Consider the following 13,011-nt stretch of genomic DNA (forward strand, 5'->3'; position numbering starts at 1 on the left):
GGCATCCCTTGTCGAGCTGCATTTTTGCTTCTTTCAAATTAACTAATATTCTTTAGCCAGTGAATCTAATTTTTGAGTACTCTTTGTATGTGTTAAATCAACTTTTGGCACTTATATCTGCCCATTTCTGGACATGCATACTTGCCTTGATTGCCTGTGAAAATTCAATAGTAAAGGTACTTAGGTAAAAGATCAATCAAATTATTTTCTTCTTGTTGGAAATTTATAAGAGATGAATTTGTCAAATTAAATTAAAGTATTCATACCTCCTTTTCCCAGTTGCATCTAATGGTAATGATGGCCAATATTACAGTTTGAATTGCAGTTCCACCAAAAATCATTCCTGCCCAGATTCCCTACACAAAAGTATCAATAAAATAAGATAGGTTTAATCTTTCGTATCCTGACAGTGTATACACTGTCAACGTTGGATAAATAATAACTATACAAAATTTGAATATAAAATTTAACTTTTGCACATATGTCATGGATCCAATGGTAGTAGTGTATGCTATCAGTGTATATAAGGTTTACTCAATAAGATAATATGTTTATTTAAGCAGAAAGTTTCTTTTTTTTTTTTCTTATATTCTTCACTCATTGTTCATCATTCAAATGAGAAAAATTGTAATATTGCCCAAGAAAAATTACCATTACTCCTTGCTTGAAAACCCAACTCATCAATACTCCAAGTGGTACTCCAACCAAATAATAGCAACCCAAATTTATGTATGCCACATGTGATTGCCATCCAGATCCAACAGCAACTCCTATATGGTTACAAGAAATTTATTTTTATTTATTTTTGACAAATTAAGATCAGATTAAAATTAAGAAACTGATGACACTTTTTCCCATGAGTATGATATAGTTTACCAGAAAGAACTGGTTGAACACTATTGAGGAGAACTGTGAAAGCCAGGAGTAGTGATAGCTTGTTAACTTCTTCCAGCAATGGATTGCTCATTGTGAATATTAATGCCATTTCATTGTGGAATAATCTTATTAGGTGGCGTTTGGTTCGCATGTTAGAATCGGATTCGGATTCGGATTCGGAATCATTCATCCTGGATTTGGAATGGAATCAATCATTACAATATATTTGTTTGGTTCAGTGCCAGAATTGTATACCATTACTATAGTTGATGTTTGGTTCGTTGGTTCTTTGTAAATGAGATATAAGAAATTTTCACTAATTAAATATATTAGTATAAATATATTAGTAAATTTAGTATAACTAATTAATAATTTCTATTAGTAAACATGTATAATTATTAATATAATTGATAATATCAATTATATTACATAGATTAATATACATTATATAATACATATAACTAATAATATCATTATTATAAGTTTGTAACTAATTAAATTAAATATTATATATATAATTAAATATAGTTATACAAATGTTATAATATAAATATAGAAATATAATTATATAATATATAAAAATATTAATTATAAATAATTAATAATTAATTAAACCATTAAAATAAGATTAAAATAAGTAAAAATTCGAGTCCTCACAAATATAACCCCACTTAAAAAACCTAAAAGCTTACCTACAACATTCTCAACCCACTAGAAATAGCTAATCTAGCCCATCACCATCTATATGGATAGTAGGAGCAATGCCACCTTGACCCAAAGAATAACCCATTATTACTCCATCATCTCCATTGGAGACTAATCCTATCTCCATGAAAAAAAAACCACTATTCAGTAGCAAATCTAAAACAGAAAGATGCATTTTTCATTTTTGTTTTTCATTTTTTTGGCAACAAATGCAGTTATGGATATCTATTAAATATTCTTATGGATATCTAATAAATTTTTTTGAATAAATAGACACAACAATATACCAATCATCCGGTCCCTCTTACTTTCAGCTATTGGTTTCAAATTTATTCTTTATATTTGCCATCCTCTCCTTATTTAATTTCATAATGAAGAAATTATTTTTTCTATTCTTTGCTCTCTATTGAATCAGCATTTGCTAATATTTGCAATAGAATGTGACGAAAGAAAGGAATCAAGTAATAAAATAAGAAAAAAAAGAGATTCTTTAATAAAGGTACTTAGGTAAAAGATCAATCAAATTATTTTTTCTTGTAGGAAATTTATAAGAGATGAATTTGTTAAATAATATTAAAGTATTCATACCTCCTTTTCCCAGTTGCATCTAATGATAATGATGGCCAATATTATAGTTTGAATTGCAGTTCCACCAAAAATCATTCCTACCCAGATTCCCTACACAAAAGTATCAATAAAATAAGATAGGTTTAATATTTCGTACCCTGACAGTGTATATACTGTCAACGTTAGATAAATGACAACTATACAAAATTTGAATATAAAATTCAATTTTTGCACATATGTCATGGATCCAATGGTGGTAGTGTATACTATCAGTATATATAAGGTTTACTTAATAAGATAACCTGTTCATTTAAGTAGCAAAATTTTTTTCTATATTCTTCACTCATTGGTCATCATTCAAATGAGAAAAATTGTAATATTGCCCAAGAAAAATTACCATTACTCCTTGCTTGAAAACCAACCCGTCAATACTCCAAGTGGTACTCCAACCAAATAATAGCAACCCAAATTTATGTATGCCACGTGTGATTGCCATCCAGATCCAACAGCAACTCCTTGTATGGTTACAAGAAATTTATTTTTATTTATTTTTGACAAATTAAGATCAGATTAAAATGAAGAAACTGATGACATTTTTTCCCATGAGTATGATATAGTTTACCAGAAAGAACTGGTTGAACACTATTGAGGAGAACTGTGAAAGCCAGGAGTAGTAATAGCTTGTTTACTTCTTCCAGCAATGGATTGCCGGTTGTGAATATTAATGCCATTTCATTGTGGAATAATCTTATTTGTAACCAGTAAAATTGACCAACTGCTATTGATTCTGTCACTGCTACTATAGTAGCAAACTTGGCTTTTTTCCATTGCCTGCTCCTAGATCATTTGCAACTCTAACTCTGTGCAAACCAAAATTGAAAAAAAAATTATTCTATTGATTTGTAGCTTTTATTTGGTGGATCAAAAATCACAAAAACAAAATAAAAAAGGGATAATTTCACAAACCTCTCCTCAGGTTTATAACAATTGCAGTCACCTCCCCTTAAGTTTTAAAATTACACTTACCTCCCCTACTTTTACTGTTTAGGTAACTATATAGACCTAATGTGCTACATTTCTCTTCAAAAATCCTAATATACCCTTATTGACATAACAACAAAGAGAAAAAGTTAGTTTAATCACGCACATTTTCTTTTTCTAAAACTACCACAAACATGCCACCATACCAAGCCAATCGAACAAACTATCATTTATAACTCAGTCTCCATTTCAAGTGATTTTAACAATATTTGCAGATTTAGGATCATTTTGCTTCCCAAAGGCTTTCACTAAAAACTATGAGCTCAAATATAACCCCACTTAAAAAAACCTAAAAGCTTACCTGCAACTTTCTCAACCCACTAGCAATAGCTAATCTAACCCATCACCACCTACATGGATACTAGGAGCAATGTCACCATGACCCAAAGAATAATCCATTATTACTCCATAAACCTCAATTAGGACTAATCCTATCTCCATTAAAAAAAAAAAACCACTGTTCATAGTAGCAAATCAAAAATAGAAAGATGCATTTTTCATTTTTGTTTTTCATTTTTTCGGCAACAAATACAGTTATGGATATCTATTAGATATTTTTATGGATATCTAATAAAATTTTTGAATAAATAGACACAACAATATACCAATCATCCAGTCCCTCTTACTTTCAGCTATTGGTTTCAAATTGATTCTTTATATTTGCCATCCTCTCCTTATTTAATTTGATAATGAAGAAATCCTTTTTTTTGTTCTTTGCTCTCTATTGAATCAGCATTTGCTAATATTTGCAATAGAATGTGAAGAAAGAAAGGAATCAAGTAATAAAATAAGAACAAAGAGATAGCAGAATTTGGAATAGAAATTGGAAATGAGAGGGAATGGTGGTGAGTATGGTGGTTTAGGTGGTGGCTATGAATCTAGTGATACATAATATGAGATGAAGGAGAGGAGTTAGAGAGAGAGGTGAAAGGCGGCGACTACAGATTATACGACAATTGGGAATGTTTTGCTGATTGTAGTGGTATGGTATTTTTCTTTATGAATCAACTAATTAAATGAAGGACATTCTAGTAATTTTGTTGCACCAAGGGAGATCAATGTAATTATGTAAACCTAAGGGGAGCTGAGTGAAATTGTCAAAAACCTCGAGGGAGGTTTCTGAAATTATCCCAATAAAAAATGGCAATTAAGAGTACCCTGTTCCTGTGAAGAATCCAATTGGAATCATGCTCTCCCACTCATTGATATTCATGCTGAAAATTGAGATTAAAAACAATGTAAATGATGGTTCCTAAACATATTTTGTATCAATAAACATGTTTCGTTGCAAATGCAGCCACCAAGAATTGAATTTAGCAAACATGACTTTGTGAAAGCTTAGCGGAATTTCCTTACCATATAGATAAAGCATCAAAAGCTACTTCTATGTTGGCAACATGTCCTGTAATTAGTATTAGTATTTGGAAATACCAATTCTCCAAGCTGTTCCATTCAACAATCAAATTGAAGTAAGAAAAAAAATTGCAAACTTCCTTTTTCCTTTAATAATGATAAATGAGAATGAGGATCATAAGAATTATAACTAGTGGCGGAGTAAGAAACTGAAATTTTCATACAAGGCAGCGATAATGAGGAGAGAGTTTGGTGTAAACATTTGTTTCAACTTTATATAAATTTTCATTTTTATCTTTATAAAAATTATTTTTGCTTTAACTGCCCAAATAAAGATCCATAAAATAATTTTTTCTAACATTCCTTCCACAACTTTTGGCCAGACAATAAAAGTAATCTAAAACAAAATCAAAAGATTTGAGTATTACCATATCATTACGCCACAAGAAACGGAAAGTTGAAGAAATTGCCAGAGACCCGAAAATGCTTCAAAAGAGAAGCCTGTCCATGTATGATGGCAGGCACCACAAATTCTATAACCAAGGAAACCAAACACTACAATCCACCAAGAAAAGCTCAAAGCAAGGGCTATTCCTGCCAATCCAAGCTGAAGCTTGATCACCACTGTTGGATATTTTAATAAAAAAATATCGCATATTTATTTTGAATTCAAATTAAATAAATGACAAATTCTTTAAATAAATTTTCAGTTACAAATTGAAACATTTAAATGTGTAACTTATGAGATTTATGTCTTGTTTTTGTAACTTATATAATGATTAGGTTTTATGAATTCTTTTAGTAATTTTTTACCGTTATACAATGAATCTAGACTTTTCCATTTGTAACTGAAATATGAGGTGTTAATTCCTATTAATGTTGGAATTCTAATATTCCTAATTTCTTAGCCTCTATATAAGGCATTTATCAACCAAACCAAATATATACTTTGCTATCTCTATACTACCTTCTATTTTTCCTCCACTACTACAAGAGTTCATAGGGCAAAGAACAGTGTTAGTGTGAGGTTTCTGTCTTGCTCCAATAGTGTAGATTGGAGTATACTACAGTGTGCAAAAGGCTGGGCTGTTGTATCTAGGAGGCGACGTGCTGAGACCTACTATACCGGAGGATACTCCGTAGGGGCGCGAATCGTCTTAAAGAGAGCGACTTGGTCCGCGCCTCAACCCATGCCAAATTAACATTTTTATGGAACAATTATTTGCATTTTTAATGCAATATTGAGGTATGAATTTTTGTTAATTTATTTGTTAAATTTTATTAGAGAAATTATTGTTACTTATATGATTTATTTTGGTCTAAAACCAACAGCCACTAACCAATTCAACAGCAAATGCAGGATCAGAGCCAAAAACTGCACCCAGGCAATCACACTATTTTTCAGCTGGCTCTGCAGAAACCTCTGGAGGGGAAACTGAAAGGCGAAGCTGAAATGAAGCGGAATAAAACACAAACACACAATCCCAGAGAGCTCAGCCACATTTTGGGGCTGCCCCAAAAGCTTCAAAATCGGCGTTGTGAAGATATACAAAGGCAATCATGTAACCACACAACACAAGAAAAGAACTACCCAAGAACGCTGCAGATATATGCCTAACATGGGATAGTTTTTTGCCCCAAACGCTTGTCCGCATAGAGTTTCCAATGCACTAGCCATTCCCAACTGGAAATAAATCAGAAGAAGTAGAATAAATAAACCAAAAAAAATAAAAAAAGAATGGAATAAAACCAAAAAAAATTTCTTTTTGCGATATTATGGTTGACGATTTTTATGTGCTTGTGATATTTAGATAGAAGGACTTATTAACATGTTAGAAACAACATTAGACAGGAACTTAAACCCTTAACTATTTAATATTGTAAAAGAACTACAATTTATCTCAGATCATGAACATTGTGTTTTTTTTTATGGATGGAGACTAATTATTTATATTAGAAAAAAAATTTCAAGTTAGTCATACCCTCAGATAGATCAGGAACTTTTCGTCCTGAGAAAATTGTTTATGTTATGAACAGTGTATAGTTAAGTTAAATTGCTTGTTACGTTAAATAATGTGCATTGGATGATATCAAATAAAGAAGTTAAAGTACCTCCTTTAGCACCCCACCAAAAAAAAAAAAGGAGCGTATAAATTGTGCATAATTGTTAGTCTAAATAATTACATTCTTGTATCTATTATCTTCAGAGCTTAATAAAACAAGCAGGGATGTATCTCAAATTGTTGCACTATGTCAAGGAATTATATTTAAAAATAAATAAGCCAATCTCCTTTTACAAGTATAAATCCTATTTGCTGAGATGCAACAAACATATTATTTTTTAGAACAGCAAAAAAGCAAAAAAAAAAATTCTTATAAAGAACAAGATGATAATATTTAAGTTAAAATTGTAATACCGATTAGTGATGACGATATTAAAAAAGATTGGTGATTTAATGATGAATATTAACTACTAAACTTGACGTGTAAATCAGTTTACACTCAAATGGTCAAAATTAACCATCGCATTCAACACTCATGCTACTAAACAAAAATTCATAGTAAGATTTTTATACACACTTTCTGAAATTTGTGACAAAATTATATCCACAATATATGTATATATACGTGACATGCTTTTGGTTCAAATTATTCGAATTTTGATAGAAACCACGTGAAATCCCATTAGTAACATTTTCTCACATTATGCTTGGTTAAACCGGGAAAAAGGGTTTTTTTGTGAGGTTTTGGTAGAGAGGGGGGGGGGGGGGGGGCAGAGTCTGAGTTTACCATTACCATGAATCCAAAATCGAGGGCAACAATGACATTGCCGGCCAGAGACATCGCAGCGAGTTCAATGTTTCCAAGGTGGCCAGCAGAGGCTAGGGTGATGACAAACATGGTGTAGGAAGCAAGAAGACTGAAAATGGCAGGACCAACAATGCACCAAAGCTTCTTTGATTCAACCCAAATCTTCCTTGGAAATTTTCAATCCCATGAATTTCTAGTAATGGTATGCTAGCAGCCTCTACCATTGTGGCCATAATTGATATTTAATAGCAAATTAAAGCGAAAGAAGATGGGAAGTTTTGGGCGGCAAACAATCTGGAATCAGTAACAAGAACAAGAAGGTAATTTGCTAAGAATTGATGCGAAAATTCGAAACATGGACCGGTTGATTGCTAATTCTTGATTCATGACTAATAGGTCAAGGTTTGAGGCGTCGGAAGAAACCATGTAGTATACTTTTATATGCCTACATTGGCGTAGATTTATATGTTAGCCATAGATTGGAAGGTAGGAAACAATAATGTTACAAAAAAGGAAGCTGATAAATTTATGTAGAAGTGGCCATTTTCTCTCCATCACTTCCTTAACAGAAAGACAATCTTGGAAGTGAAAGAGACTATTCTTGGACCCTACTTCTGAGTTACCTAAGTAAAACGAAGGAAATAATCTCTCTATGGAAATAGAATATCAATCTACTCAATTAGCAAAAATATTTGGTAACAGTTATAAGATTTATGGAAAATAGGCAATTACGTCACATTTTTGCTAATGCCAATGTAGTCTCTAAACTTTAGTTTTGGCAAATATGGTCCTTAAACTTAATTTTCAAGTCCAATAAAATCCCTTTACTATAGCACTGCTGCCTAAAATCGGCTATGCTCCTACTTTATCAACCAAGAAAGGGTAATTTGGAAACTTTGATAGCAGTCTGATGAAGGCAAAGAAGAGGGGAGGGGAAAGGGCGACAGGATGGTGGCTGCAGAGTGGGAAGGGTGGTGGGTTTGGATTGGAGAGGTGGGCAACACAGTGGTGGGGTATTTGGAAAACTGAGAGGAGATAATAGAGATAGGTGAAAAGGCTGGTAGGGAAGATTTTAAATGATTGTGCCTTCGTAAAGAGTGTTAATTGGACTTGGAAATTTAGTGTAAGAACCATATTGGCCAAAACTAAAGTCTAGAAACTAAATCAGAAAATGCTCAAGGATGAAGTTGGCCATTAGCCCTGTAGTATCCCACATCTGAAGTGGAAAGGGAATGGGACGGGCTTAAGAGCTTGGGTCTAATGACTACATAGTAACTTGGATTAATTATTTTGGGTTAGGAAATTTCGGGACAAAAAGTTACTTGGACCAACTTTGGACTCAAGTCATGACAAGGCCTAACTTTCGAAAGAACCCTTCAACACCAACGTAATTGTATAGTTTATTGGTCAAATATTAAATAAATATGGTTTATCATCTTAAATTAGACTATTTATATGTAAGGAATTGGTAAGAGTTAATAATGTTAATTAACGTTAATAATTACAAATGAAATAATCAAAAGCCAGAAAAGTTTTGAAATTACAATTCCCTTCCGTAGAAAACGAAAAAATTGTTCCAATGCACCCTTGTATTGACAGCGTGGGAAAGGTATGGCGAGGAATGAGAGGTAACCAAAAAAAAAAAAAAAAATTGTTCCAACGCCCGCTTTTATTAAAAGCGCTCGGGTTCGAGCTTCGTTGCTAGCTGAAACACCGAATAATCTTGCAAATGACATGTCTTGGCCTTGGAATGGGGTGAATCTCCTCTTTTTGTTGACTTTTTTTCTTTTTAATCCAAAAAGCAACAAATCAAGTTTCTATTTACCAATTTGAATTGACCGAAAAATCGTGTTCATAGCAACTGGATCAGGGAAGACCAATGTTCCTTTAGATTTTGAAACTCAACACAGCCCGTATGGTATTTTTTCTGAACACAGCAGACTTTGTACATGACTACAAACCAAGCAAATGCTAGACCAATGCAAAAGTAACAACCAAAAAAATTCAGAAAACACCTCTGTTGTACCAATTATCGTGCCCTCGATGGATGCTAGGTAGTCTTTTTTTTTGTCGACGCGATAACTTTTCTATTTTACTCCTATTCCTACTCTATACTAAAGGAGAGGGAGTGGGTCCAAATGGACCAAGGGAGAACTCGAAGATGACTGAATCACCATCGGATCAAACGAATACATTTATATCCACTGGTGAAATTTTTAGAAAATTTTAGAGATGAATGCAAGTCAAGTGATTTGATCCTTTGACCTACATCCAAGAAGAATTTTACGACTCTTCCCGATAGCCAACTATCCTAAAGGTAGTTGGTCAGACACTAGGTAGTCAAGTGAGGAGAGGAGAATGTCAAACAGACTTAGCTCTCACCTATAACCTCCCATAAAACAGAATTATGCTAGTAAAACCGTGTGAAGAATCTTTTGTCAATTTTGGTTAGAATGACTTGTAAAAGAAATAGGATCAAAATCTAGATTGCTAGCTCAAAAAGAAGACAAAGAAGATTGATTTATTTAAGCAAATACAGCCAACTAGTAGTGTCAATTTATTCCTAATTCTCAGTGTAAAGAAAAACAACACAGTGGCAATCTTGCATCTTTTATTCTCTATTTCACTGATACTCCTGATGGGCCATGGGCAAATTTTATTGCAATTCCAATAATGTAAGTTTGGATATCAAGTGAGGTGTTCAAGTGTGATATCCAAACTTGCATTATTGGAATTGCAGTAAAATTTGTCCATACTTGGGTTGTACTGGAAAGCAGCAAAAAGTAACTATTGGTTGGCAACAATTAAAACTAGATTTTACCAATGTTTAGCTGCCTGGATGAGCATTGCAAGGAGATGAAAATCTTTTGAGCATAACCTGCTGTGCATGAAGGTATCAAAACAAAGTACTTCACAATTTTAATTCTGTTTTACAAAGCATGCATATACCCATTATAACCTAGCAACATCAACAACATTCATCAGTAGCCTCGAGAGATATTACTGCAGCAATAAGTAAAACTGGGAAAAAAGATTGCAGAGTAATAAGCACTTAATGAACAATAATATAAGCTGAATAATAAGCATCTTTTGAAACCCATTTTACAAGGTAAAACTGGAAAAAAAAAAAAAGAATACAGTAAAGTACGTAGACGTTAAACATCTCAGAGTTATCAATCTGTAAAGACGTCCTAATTGTACAGCGCTTCTTCATCAGCCCCAGTGGCTGATGTTGAGAAAGGGTCAGATCCTGCAGCTCCTGAAATGGTCGCGGAGAATCGGAATTCTGCACCAATTCCTCTAGACTGCTGCAATGTATGGGCAAATGCTTCATACTTACGTATGTCAGCATCACTAACACTCCTACGAGCGAACTTCATTGCTTCCTCAAAGTGGGCAGCCTCAATTTCAGAAATTTCATACGAACCATCATCTTCCATGGCCTCAGGATTATCTCCTCTCATCTTTCTCTCAATATCTGTCTCGATATCCTGTCTGATAGCATATTTGCATGCACGTTGACATATTTCTGTAATATCAGCGCCGCTGAATCCTTCAGTGTGCTTGGCAAGTTCCCTCAAGTGTACATGATGAGAAACAGGAGATTTCCTAAGGCATGCCTTGAAAATTTGATGTCTGGAACCTTCATCAGGGAGAGGGATATAGATTAGTTGATCAAGACGGCCAGGCCGCAGAAGTGCAGGGTCAATAATATCAGGCCTGTTTGTCGCACCAATGATGAAAACAGTTTTCTTTGCATTCATTCCGTCCATCTCAGTCAGAAGTTGATTCAAAACTCTATCAGCAGCACCTCCAGCATCTCCTACACTACTACCTCTCTGAGTGGCAATTGAATCCAGTTCATCAAAGAAGAGCACACAAGGTGCAGATTGGCGAGCCTTGTCAAATAAATCTCTGACGTTGGCCTCAGCCTCTCCAAACCACATGCTAAGCAATTCGGGTCCCTTGATGCTTATGAAGTTGGCTTGACACTCATTGGCAATGGCCTTCGCCAGCAAAGTTTTGCCACAACCTGGTGGACCGTAGAAAAGAACTCCCTTTGATGGAGACATGCCAAACTTCTCGAACTTCTCAGGATGCTCCACTGGATATTGAACAGTCTCTTGGAGCTCTTGCTTCACATTCTCAAGGCCTCCAACATCGTCCCAGCTGACATTCGGAACTTCCACCAGAGTTTCACGCAGAGCAGAGGGATTTATTGTCCCAAGTGCACTCTGCAAGTGGTCATTCGTTACAGCCATTGAGTTGAGTATTTCTGCATCAATAGTCTCATCTTCTAGGTCAATCACATCCATCTTCTCCCTGATGCACTGTAGCGCAGCCTCAGTGCACAAAGCTGCTAAGTCAGCACCAACAAAACCATGAGTATTCTTGGAAATCTTTTCCAAATCCACGTCTTCAGCGAGCTTCATGTTCTTGGTATGAACATGAAGAACTTCCAGCCGTCCAACTTCATCTGGAACACCGATGTCTATTTCTCTATCAAATCTTCCAAACCGTCTCAAAGCAGGATCAATGCTATTGGGGCGGTTAGTAGCACCAATAACAATGACATGGGCACGGGATTTGAGCCCATCCATAAGGGTCAAGAGCTGCGAGACAATTCTTCTCTCAACTTCTCCCCCCGTCTTCTCTCGCTTAGGAGCAATGGAATCTATTTCATCAAGAAAGATAATTGATGGAGCATTCGTCTCAGCTTCCTCAAATGCTTTTCTAAGATTGCCTTCGCTTTCTCCTGCCATCTTTGACATTATTTCGGGTCCATTAATACAGAGGAAGAAAGCACCAGTTTCGTTAGCCACAGCTCTGGCTATCAAGGTCTTTCCAGTTCCTGGAGGACCGTAAAGCAGAATTCCCTTGGGGGGCTTGACGCCAATAGATTTAAAGAGCTGTGGATGCCTCAAAGGCAACTCCACAAGTTCACGAATTTGAGCCATCTGTTTACGAACTCCTCCAACATCATCATAACCGACCTCATCCAGCCGCTCCTCATCCTCCCGCCTCACAGGCTCTCCCTCAAAAAAGATCTCAGTATCAGGAGTAACAATACAGTACTCAGGAGGGTCAGTTTCAATGACCTTGAATTCGACGCTCCTCATTCCTCCCCTAACAAGAAAAAGGTCACCCTTCCTAACCGGACGATATGCCTCAGAGAAATAAGGCTGTAGATAAGCATCGAAAAGATTTCCAGTAATCCCTTCAATGGTGTCATCAATGGGTAGTATGTGAACTCTACTCCCATATTTTACATCAGGACATTCATGGATGGAAACCGCATCTCCAAGCCTAACCCTGAGGTTTGACCTGACAACCTTGTTCATCCGAATCCTTGGTTCTTCACAATTGACATCCGCAACGGCAATGCAGATTGTGTCTCTTCTTTTCTTCCCCTTGATCAAGATGGTATCTCCATGGAAAAACTTCAGCTTCTCCATGGTTTCCGGGTGCAGAGCCACCACAGAGCTATCATCATCGATTGCTTCATCAACCAGAAGCCTGTGTGGCGATTTCTTCCTCTCTAAAATCGCTGTACTGAAATCCCTCTTTGTTTGTTGATTAGTCATGGCTGCTGTGCTAATTATCAGACTAATTCTGTTGAATTAAATTGGAGTGAAATATTTGATGGGATGGATCGAT

General features: G+C 35.1%; 2 pseudogenes; both read right to left on the minus strand.

Annotated features, from left to right (window-relative positions):
- Positions 1-97: 97 nt before the first annotated feature.
- LOC113693262 (protein DETOXIFICATION 27-like) lies at positions 98-7,779 on the minus strand (annotated as a pseudogene).
- A 2,765-nt stretch (positions 7,780-10,544) lies between these two features.
- LOC113693263 (cell division cycle protein 48 homolog pseudogene) lies at positions 10,545-12,938 on the minus strand (annotated as a pseudogene).
- Positions 12,939-13,011: the final 73 nt, after the last annotated feature.

Source organism: Coffea arabica, chromosome 6e (assembly GCF_036785885.1).
Source record: "Coffea arabica cultivar ET-39 chromosome 6e, Coffea Arabica ET-39 HiFi, whole genome shotgun sequence".
NCBI classification, from domain to species: domain Eukaryota; kingdom Viridiplantae; phylum Streptophyta; class Magnoliopsida; order Gentianales; family Rubiaceae; genus Coffea; species Coffea arabica.